This window comes from Rhodnius prolixus, unplaced genomic scaffold, assembly GCF_049639745.1.
Source record: "Rhodnius prolixus isolate KJV_2025 unplaced genomic scaffold, Rpr scaffold_3, whole genome shotgun sequence".
NCBI lineage: Eukaryota > Metazoa > Arthropoda > Insecta > Hemiptera > Reduviidae > Rhodnius > Rhodnius prolixus.
This window is the reverse complement of record NW_027411603.1, coordinates 22608932-22619817: the sequence shown is the minus strand read 5'-3', so window position 1 is coordinate 22619817 and position 10886 is coordinate 22608932. Positions and strand designations below refer to the sequence as shown.

General features: G+C 33.1%; 1 long non-coding RNA gene across 1 annotated transcript; it reads right to left on the bottom strand.

Moving 5' to 3' along the window:
• Window positions 1-848: 848 nt before the first annotated feature.
• LOC141453386 (uncharacterized) lies at window positions 849-9223 on the bottom strand. The gene is made up of 5 exons (XR_012457973.1): window positions 8701-9223; window positions 7333-7507; window positions 6902-7147; window positions 4718-6796; window positions 849-4577 (listed from the first exon to the last, which is right to left on the bottom strand). It is a non-coding gene; the product is annotated as an uncharacterized lncRNA (long non-coding RNA).
• Window positions 9224-10886: the final 1663 nt, after the last annotated feature.

Genomic DNA, 10886 nt, shown 5'->3' with positions numbered 1-10886 from the left:
AAAAAAATTCAGTATGCCTTTCTTGGAACTGAATTGGATTACTGCATATATTCTAATGAAATTGCACGTAGAGCCCATCCTTTGATGGTTTTCTACCTTTGTAGAACCTCAGAGATTCAAAATAGAAGGTATCTGTTTAATTATTTAGTACTTTAATTTTTTCATTTTATAATATTTAATTTCTGATCTTTCCACTAATGTCACCTAAAGAAGTTTCTTATAAAAACAGTTGATAATAATTAGCCTCCAAGGTTTTAGGATTTTTACTGGAAATTCTTTACAGTCAGCAGTTTTCTAGAATTTCAATGTATAGGCTCATTAGTACTGATACACTGAGTCAGTTATCATTTATGAAAGAATCAACACCATTAATGTGAAATTGAAGTACATTAGGGAACAAACACTTTTTTCATTCAAATTAAAACTTATTGCTGAAAAATGTTTTTTTCTGCAACCATGTAGGGAAGTTCTCATTACTCAATTAAAATCAGCTGTGTAATGCCCAACTTCCCACACTAGTGGGGAAAAATTCCCATTAGTGTCACTTTCCGCACTAGTGTGTGGAAAAACTTTATTGTGCTTCCTTGATATAAGAAGTTTTGTTATTAACATAAATATTTTCTGTAAAACTTTAATAAGCTTATTTAACGTAACTAAATAATTAAAAAACGAATATTAAAAAATAAAATAAAAATTGAAAGGAATATAGAAATAAAAATAATACTTTTAATAAATAATTAGATATTTTTAATTATAACAGTTAAAAAGGTTATAGTGTTACCTTATAGAAATTTAAAATGGATTCTTGCGATTCCTGTTCAGAAAACACTCCATCAATAAAAGAAACAGCAAAAAATGTAATAAGTAATGTGAATACGTAAGTAATGTAAATAATTGTAATATAACAATAAATGTTTATAATAAATAAATTACTTTTTGTAGACTGTAAAAATGAAATTTTTAATTTTTTTAGTTAATAAATCTAATGGTTGCAGAAAAAATATAATATTTAACTCGAATGTAAAGTATTTTCCTCACACTCGGCAATTTGCACTCGCCTCGCTTCGCTCGCTCGTGCGTGCAAACCCTGCCTCGCGTGAGGAAAAGTACTACTTTCCACACTTGTTAAATAAATATTAGTTAGCTTTTCAGATACCACTCTAATCTGTGCTAAAATTTTAGTTTTATTTTTCGATTTTCCGCATCAATATTTATAATTATATAGTAAGGGAAAATAACTTCATAACAAAAACCTTCGAACCAACATTCTTCAAAATGTGGAGTACAAGTGTTACCCTGTTAGCACAAGCCTGGGTAATGAACAAAGGCAGTCAGATTGGCCAAGAAACTTATTTGGGAATGGGGTTTGCACCCCAAGATTTTTAATGCTGAAATTATAAATATTGTACAAGTGACAAAAGTTTTAAAACGCCAAACCCAGATAGGGCTAATTAAATTCATAATTCTAAGATTATACTCAATCTGGCGTTTGAATTTGTAAAGTTTCTTCTCGGATTGTGACAGTATTTTTGTTTTTAAATGGATTTAAAATCCTCATGTAAGCTATAGGCTATGCAACTTTTAAGTCCAGAACAAGGATGGCTAAAAAAGCTGCCAGCAAAGCTATCTTATTCAAAGACTTATAATTTAAAATTTTCTTCTTTAAAATTAATACTTTTACTTCATAATTAATGAAAAAAATATTACGGAGATCATTTTTGGTAAGCGATTTTTTTTTGAAAATTTGGTATTTTTAGCACAAATTGTGTTCATGTATTATGAAAATTTTGCTCTGTTCTCGGCACTTGGAAGTTACCGGATTATGTTGAATTAGAGCAACAATTAAAAAGAAAGTAAACAAGGTTTTGATCATATATTTACAAATTAAGTGTGGGCCAGTTCACTAAGTGCTTTACACGTATTGATACATATTCCAAATGAAGTTCACTTCTTCAAAGACCTCTTGATACAGTCTTGGTTTCAGTCTTCTTGTAAATGTAGGCTTGCCAAGGTGGTAATGAGATGTGGATGGTAGTGTTTGAGGGATGAGGAAGAAGTTATCTTTAGTTAGATCATATAAGAGTGAATGGATTGAACGTCGAGTTCTCTGGGTATTTGTGTATTACTAGTAAACTATGGGGCGTTCAGTGCAATTCTTAACACTTCATTTTGAAAAGTCTCAGTCATTTCATCGGTGTTTTGCAACCTGTAATCCAGAATGGACAGGCATATGTTAAAAGAGATCTAAAGAGCGTCTTGTTGAGCAGTAGGGTGCAGGAGTGTTTGAACGGTGTGTTTCTTTTAATTAGTGGTGTATAACTGTTTCAGTAGAGTGTATGCTTGACCGCGAACCTCCCATCGTAGTAAAAAAAGGATTTATAACCTTGATGACAATAAACTTCTTTTACATCCACCCGTTGTCTTCTAGATTTGTTCAATTTGACTATCATTTTCTTAGTTCCACAGCATATTTTTTTGTCCTACGTAAGGAATTCCTTATGTCTAAAGATTTTCTTCACAATATGATCTTAATGGAAACGCTTTCTTAAAAAAAATTGATTATTGTGAGCTACTGGATACCTAGCTTTTCTTCTCATGTGCCTACTTTGTTTTAAATAGCTCATACGAAATTGAGCGAAATTGAGAGTGATATCCCGTTTAAAGTTATAAAATATTAATTTAAGGCATTAATAATTTTGTAGAAGTAATAATTATAATTATAATACCTAAATACAAAGGAATTATGCTCACAATTGCTATACAAAATTACTTTCCTTTTAAGATTAGCAGCTGAGTTCTTGGTAAAAGTGTAAAAAACGTGTACACAGTTTTATAAAAAATCGGCACAAAGTTTGATGCCTAAAAAAAAATATTATACAAAGTTTTTGTGAGAGAAAGTGTTCTTACTACTTCACTGCAAAAAATATTGAACTTGAACAAAAATTTAAGCAGCAGAGGCACTTTATTTTGTGTGCTGGGGGTGGGTGGTTGTATTAGTGTATACTTCTTTGTGCCATCGGCACCTTTTTGAGCTTATCACTATTTCTTTCAATTTTTCCATTGATTTCACTGCAATAACGGTACCTTCTCTAAATGCCCCTTTTTTTCCTAAGTGTTTTTCAAGAGGTTGAACAGATTTATTAACTGTATTATATTGGCAAGAATTAAATACGTTTCAGAAATATGAAATTTGAAGCAATGTTAGAAGTTTAAATCTTGGACATTGTACTAAAAGAAAATCGTGTATGTTGGACCAGATTTTTTGAAGTTATTACGCTTTTACTGTATCCAAAAAGTAATCTTTTTAGCATGAGGTCTGTAGTGGCGCAACAAAATTAAGCGTACTTCTTAGGAAGAAATCTCAAATTTGAGTTGAATAATGAAATTCAATGATAGTTAAAAGTTTGGGTGGTTAGAGGTTGCTGCTGACATAGGAAAAAGAGGTGTTGGTAAAAGAATTCGTCATCAGTAAGCATTGTATTAACTTGTCAAGTTAATTACTGTGAACTGGAAGAATATTTTATATTTCAAAAATAATTATCTTCAAGATAATGTGTATAAACTCTGTTAAATTTATTTGCTTTTAAAATTATAAAGAAAAAACATGGTTAAAGATTTTTAAAAAGTCATCCGGCTAGAAATACATTTGAATGTAGAGAGGTAAATGTTGCCTGCTCTGTATCCCATACCACTTCCAAAGGACAAAACAAGGCACAATCGGGACTCAACATACCCCTTCTCTATATTGCTCTCTGCTGTTGCTATAACTATACAGTGGGACCACGCTTTACCAGCCCGGGGTTCCCAAAATGTAATCAATAATCCTAATTCGTATCGCCTGTTTGGGGGAGTACAGGAGGTCGCCATGGGGACGTGGCTCAGTGGTCTGGAAACTAGCGGTGCCTGGCGGCCGCTTTAGCAATCTCACTAGACCTTTATCTTGTCTGCTCCCCAGGTCCTTACAACGGCAACAACTCTGTTGTGGTGAGTGTCGCAGTAATCTAACTCTACTCTCTTATCGTAGTATACTTAGTTAACATCTTCTTTTTGACTTTTTATAGTTTATTTTATATAAATAGTTTGTAGCTTTGATGAAAAGTTCCACGAGATGAAAAGCATGAATTCTTTTATAAACAATTTATTCATATAATATTCCCTCCCATTTACTACTAAGATTCAAATTAAGCAGAAAATTTATGAGAACAGTGTTGTTATTTTTATATATGCAAGCATTGCTTCATGAACTGTTCAAAGAAAATTAGGAAATAGAGACTGAAATCAAAATCAGTTCTCCACAGCTATGGCCATTTACATGGTGAAAAACCTAACGGTTAAACTTAGAGGTAAAAAAAGAAAAATTAGAAAACTTCATTATTCGAACAGTAGAGTTCACGTTACTACGTTTCACTGAAGATGCAAGATTAGTAGAACTTATCAGTGGATTTAGGAATATCAGTCTTTTGTGAAGTTCATCATAACGGATTTTGACCAAACAAATCACTGGGCGTTATGTCCTGAATCTTGGAACTATATTTTTTTTTTTGTAATTTACTGTATCAGGAATATTTACTTCTGATCTAAAAGTAAACAGAAATTAGATGAAATTATTTCTCCTGAAACCTTTTGAATTTAACATTTTTGCATTACTTAGAATGTATCAGTAGTTGAATGCTTCAAGTTTTTACTTTCTTATACTTTATTAAGGAGGAACTATTACCTCAAGTTTTTGGAGTTTCTTTAAACAGTCTGACGGTTTGTTCAATTTTCTGTGATTCAGTCAGGAATCGTTACTCGTTGTACTTACTTTTTTTTTGGTGAAATTTGAAGTGGCTTTCTGAAGGCAGATTTTTTTCTAAAGACATATTTTGGTATACATTTTGGTTTCCCGTCTTCTGTATATAGATTCGCATTGTGAATAAAATTGCTTTACTAGTTGTACTAATCTTACGGAGGTTATTTTAGCTTTTCGCAATATTAGTAAAAAGGTCATCAGTCTTTATAGCCAACTTTGTGCAGTTACTAGCAACCATCTATACGTTTACTTGAATATTTTTCATGAAAAGTGAATGGGCGAGAGATGGTAGGTCTCGATCAAGTACAGTGCGTTAAAATGTGTTCCCCACCAACAAACATATCGAAGACAATATATTCAGTTAATATTCGAAGACTCAAGAAAATTTATTATTAGAACTGATACAAATTATCTCATCGAAATATTTATGTTCGTAAAAGAAGAGTTCCAGTTACAAAACTATTACATCAGGCAATTTTATTAATTATCTATACATATAGATGGCCCTGGAAGGTTAAGAAATAAACATTTGTTGAAAACATACTAAACTTAATGACTCACTCTAAATGGTAAACAAATTTCTCGCCCTTCGTTGTCTGTTCTCAATGACAGTGCTGTAATCGTCAACGTTTATGAACAGAGGATCATTAGTAAGACGAGTAAAAGGGAACAACGTTTCTTTTCAGAAGAAGGTACTTTTTTTTTTTGCATCCATAGTCTCTCTGCAAAAGTTATATAAGTCTTGCATGTGCGGTGGGTCTTTTGCTGATGTAATCATGGATTTTGAATTATTTGAAGTGATGCTCCGAGAAGGACATGCATTTAGAAGCATTAGTTTTATGTACACTTTATAAATCAATGGTTTTGTTCATGAAAGCGACAATTTATAAACCCTAGAGAATTAAAAACCGTTTTTGATGGCTGCATTATCTTGGCTGATTCTCTCTTTGGTATATGAAAGTAAGTTTGTGATCAAATTGACAGCTTTAAGTATCGAACTGAATTTGACCAAAGCTCCAAGTTGGCCTTTGAAGTCCACTTCCCGGTGGAAGACTGTTCACTTCCCGGTGGATGGTGTGTTGTGAATAATATTGCTTCAGTTTTGCTGAATCATTTATGTTGAATTCCTATCATTATCTGATCATTGCTTCAGATTAATTTTTAGCTATAATTAAATAGCTCTGAGAAAGAAAGAATTATTTATAGTAGGCGTTTTTAAACATGGAACACATTGAGTCTCCTTCTGAAATTAGCGTATTTGCGTGGATTTTGATAAAAGATTTTGGACTTTTAAGGGGAACTAAAAATTCTTGCTTAAGGTTCAATAGCAAAAATAATGACAACCAGTTAGTGGGAGGTTTATTCGATTGGATGGGAAATGCTGGAGAGGAGATCATCCGATTATAAAACTAGACTAACCTTCTCCTGACAAGGCAGCATGCTGACGGAAATTAAGAACAACACTGGGCCCTGAATCTCTAGGGTTGGAGAGGTGACAGTTTCTGTGATCTAGATAGCAGTTATAACGATCTTAGTTATGTAAAGGAGGACAGTTACTTTATGCTACAAAACATTGGAATTTACGAGAAACTGAAAATTCTTACTAAAGGTGCAACAGCAAGAATAATAGCAACTAGGATAGTGAGAGGTTTATATGATTGGATGGGAACATTGAGTTTCCCGATAGAACTCAGTAGTTTTATTGGCTGATGTGTTGCAAGATTTCAAAATGAAAATAACTTGGAACTACGTATTATTTGCACTGCTGTGAAGTATCACAAAGAAGTATAGAAGGTAAGAAAAGCTATGGTAATCGTGCAGATTACCCAAAATATCCGTTTGAAATACGAAAAGTGTTTTTACGAATTGGTCTCTCTCACCCCCTCTCTTTTTCTATTGAAGTAAACATATCATTTGGGTGTCTTCCTCAAGATTTCCCTTATTAAGAAAAAGAGTTGCATTGCCAGAATTTAGAGCTGATCTTTCACTGTTCACAAAGTGCACCTGCCAACAAAAAAGTTAAGATTACTTATCAAAATTAAGACTTTTAAGTTCAATGATAATTTACAAAACTTTATATTAATAAATAAATGAAAATGTAAAGGTTACCTTCTAAAGCCTCCGATGTAATCGATCAGGCAAATTATTGTTATTATTCATATTTTTAACCACCATAGGTCTCGATTTATTAGGTGACTTCAGGTTGATGATAGTCAACTTGTTTTGATACAGGTCATAACCTTTTGTTTGGGTTGAAATTTATTTCAGAAAACCTCTATCGTTGATTTGTTCCCATGATACTAAGTTCGAGATCTCTGCTGCCTTCTCGTTCTTGAAACTGAGCTTTCTATGTCGCTACAATATTTATTTACATCAACAATCAACTATAAAACCAAAGTAGGTCATAAAAACAGATTAATTGAGTCAATAAAAAATACATTTAAAAAAAAAAAACTACTTTCTCAAATAATTCAAATACAAAAGAATTTATTTTGTATTTGTTTTCAATAATAATAAAGATAATCTTATCTGATGCAAACCATGTCCAGCTAAGTTTTCCCAGTTTCAACGGCAGCTGTTCTACCATTTTTATAATTGCTGAATTGTAAACTTTACGGCGCGTCTAAGGCTGACAGGTGGCACGTAGAATCTCAAATTAGATAATATTTCGGCACTGTGGACGTTGCCATTTAGAAATTAAATTAACCTCTTGTACTAAAAATAATATTTTCTGTTACAGTAACACTTCACTGGATTATATTTTATGGATAAAAGTATAATTATTTTTTTATTAATTTCTCAAGCCAAAAAAGTAGTTTTTACTAATGTAAGTTTATGTCTATACATATGTAGTTAGAATAAATTAAAAACGAAATGTACAAATTTGGTTTACTGGCCACCTTATTACCCAGCATTAAACTTTTGGACACTTAGCCAACTGTGCTGTATCGATTGTTTTTGTTGTTGATATTCTATTGAAAATGACTATTGCAATATTCTCTGAATTTCTTGTTCCACAATTCAAGCAGAAGAATTTTTGGAATATGTTTTTTGAAAATATTCTTGTGAGGCAGTTTTGGGGGCGGTAGGGCTCTAAAACACGTTTACCATGTGTCTTTCCCAAAAAATATCCATAAATGAATTTTTCTAGATAATCGATTTTACGTAAAAGCAATTAACTCTATGAATGTATATACGAAGTTTACAATATGATTTCATAGAGCCATTTTCAAAGAAAGCCTAACAAAATTGTTCAATCCATTTGATTCCAGAGAGTTTGTACAGAAATGACTTTTTTTCTGAGGGCAGCCTAATCACACCTTTCTCCCGCAATGTCCCTTAATTGGATTTTCTTGGAAAAACTTTTCTATTAAAAGATATAGATCTACAATTTAGACCAGTGATGGGCAAAGTTTTTTAGCAGCGGGCCAAAAAACTAAAAGGAGAAATTTTGATGGGCCATGATATTTATTTTCAAAAATACAGTAAGTGAGTAAGACATTTTTATAACATTAAAATTAAACTATGTTTTGATATAATAATTCGTAATAATTTGGTCCAAATTGTGACTTAGTTATTCTTAAGATTGAACTGAGGTGTTCATTCGTTAATCTTGTTTCTGAACACAGCTTTTTCTAATTTTCATTTTTGGAAAAAGCTGTTCATGAAGTGTAATTGTTATTTTTAATTATTAATATAAAATATGTGACGGGCCAAATTAAACCTTCACTAATCTTCTAGAAGATCTTTAAAAGATCATTTTTGAAAAAATAGATTTAAAAAACTGGAAAATTGATTCAGTTAAGTGGTACTTTCGCTTTTGATTAAAACTTTTTTGTGGCGTTTTCTGTTTACACCTGAGTTAAATTTCAATTTTTTGCGTTTTTTATTTAATGATGGATACTTACTCATAAACATGCACCAATTTTGTAAACAAACACTTTTTCGCACTCATATTATCTTAAAACTCTGCATTTCCGGTAAAAATGGAAAAAAATCCGAAATCCGCACAATTACAATTCATTGTATTGTTCTTACTAGTAGATGTACAAATTCATGGTTAAAAATAATAAGCAGTACTGCTATAGTGTGCGTTTTTATGCGGCCGTTATTAATTATATTTGCGGCCAGAAGTGTTTGTGGGACTGTGCAATAGTGGAAATAAAATATCGAGATAAGTGGGGTTTGTGAAGTGTGGGTGTAGGGCAAGAAAGAAGATTGTCTCTCGAAAGACTTGTGTGACCCAGCTAGCAGCACTGCAAAGAAGTATGTGTATGTGTTTTAATTTAGTATCAAATGTTAACAGCGGAGAGATTTAGAGAAAATAAGAAAGAAATAGATGGTGAAGTGGTGAGTGAGAAAGAGGGATTGATTGGAGGAAGAAGAGGAGGCGGAGGAGAGCCAGCGTGGACGAAGGGGAACTTCGGATCCTCAACAATACTAACTGTCTAGTGTATGTAATTTATGTTAATGGTCGAATAACGGTGGAGAGGGGTAGGACCCCCCCCCAAAGTGTGGATAGCGGTGGGGTATAGTATATCTGTCTCTGTTTGGTTATCCAACTGTCTCGCTTCTGGAGTATCCGCTCCCTGCCAGTGGTGCTGAGAGCCCCGGCTAGTCCTCTCTAGACTCGCAGCGTGCAAACACCGTCCGGCCGTCGCAGCACTTACTGGTAAAGTCCATTTCATTATAGTTATAGATTGTGTTGCTGGTTTCGTACACTTCACCCAAAAGTACACTAGTTGATTTTTTTTAAAGTTTGCGTAAAAACTTTACAAGCTCAATATTTTTATTTTAGAAATTAATAACAATAATTTAAGCAAAACAAATTTTTAATTCAGGTTTTTTTTTTTTTAAATTTAAAGAGAAAGTTTTTCACCTAAACTTATTTTTAATTTTTTCGGCGTGTTTTGTTTCTATTCTTTTTTTTGACTTCTCATGATAATGATGTTACCCATTTAGGTTGCTGAAAAATACCTGAAGAGTGTGCTAGTAGTAGAGGCGTGTCAAAGGGAGGTTTTAAAGTGTGCAAACAACAATACAAACAGTGAACGAGCGGGGGGCCGTTGTGTTGTGATAAGAAGGGTGTGCCGCCATGATGATGGCGCGCTGATCGACCGCCACCGCCGCTGCTGCCGCCTTCAGGCCCCGGACAGCCTGTTGGGGGAAGAGAGAGAGAGACAGCCCTACTGTATATTGCAAGCGATGCGCAGATCTCTGCGCGCCTTTCGCCCTTCATAGCCCGCATGCCACCTTTTCAACACCATTCAACATCGATTGGCAATCTGTAGATTTCCCTAGCTGGAAATCAGTATTTTTATTAAAGCTTTCTGCATGTTCTGAAAGCTCTTATTGCTTATGGTGAACTATTACCATAGTATCAAAATTTCCTAAAATGAGTTTTGCGAGTTTTAGGCTCGCGACCAAGAAAGAAAACAAAACGTAGTGAAGGAAGTCACATAATATTGCTACTTACCTCCATGCAACATGTATAATGTTTTTACCATTTATAGCACAAATTCTTACAAATTTCATTCCATAATTACATTTTGAAAATTATGTTAAAAGAAATTTATGTCTTCATCACACATACTATTTTGAGTTATTTCTCGTAAACATTCCGTTTGAGGTCTCTCAACCCTGATGAAGTTAGTTTTTACTATTTGATAAGTCCGGATGTGGGTGATAACTCAAACAATATAGTTCGCGAAAAGTTTAAATTTGATTCGAATAGCAGCCACCTTGGGATCCGGCGAAAAAGTTTTAAGACAAAATTAAATTACCAGTTATATCACATTAATCGATTTTTCAGGTTTTTTGTTGGGAATTATATCGATTAAATGTCTCCTAAGATCATTACTGCTTACATGCAGATCTATAACCTGTACTTAAAAAGATAACCCACGGAAATGGGAAAAGGCAGTTCTGGGGCCGATATCATTTAGTATAATTTGAGGGACTTATTACTTGTATAATACTTACAGGAATTCAGTGTGCAAATAAATTTATAAATTTGAAGAGAACCTGGTGAACCGAAATGCTACTTTTTCTGAATAAATTCACAAGTTTTCTTTTAGCAATTTAAACTGCAATA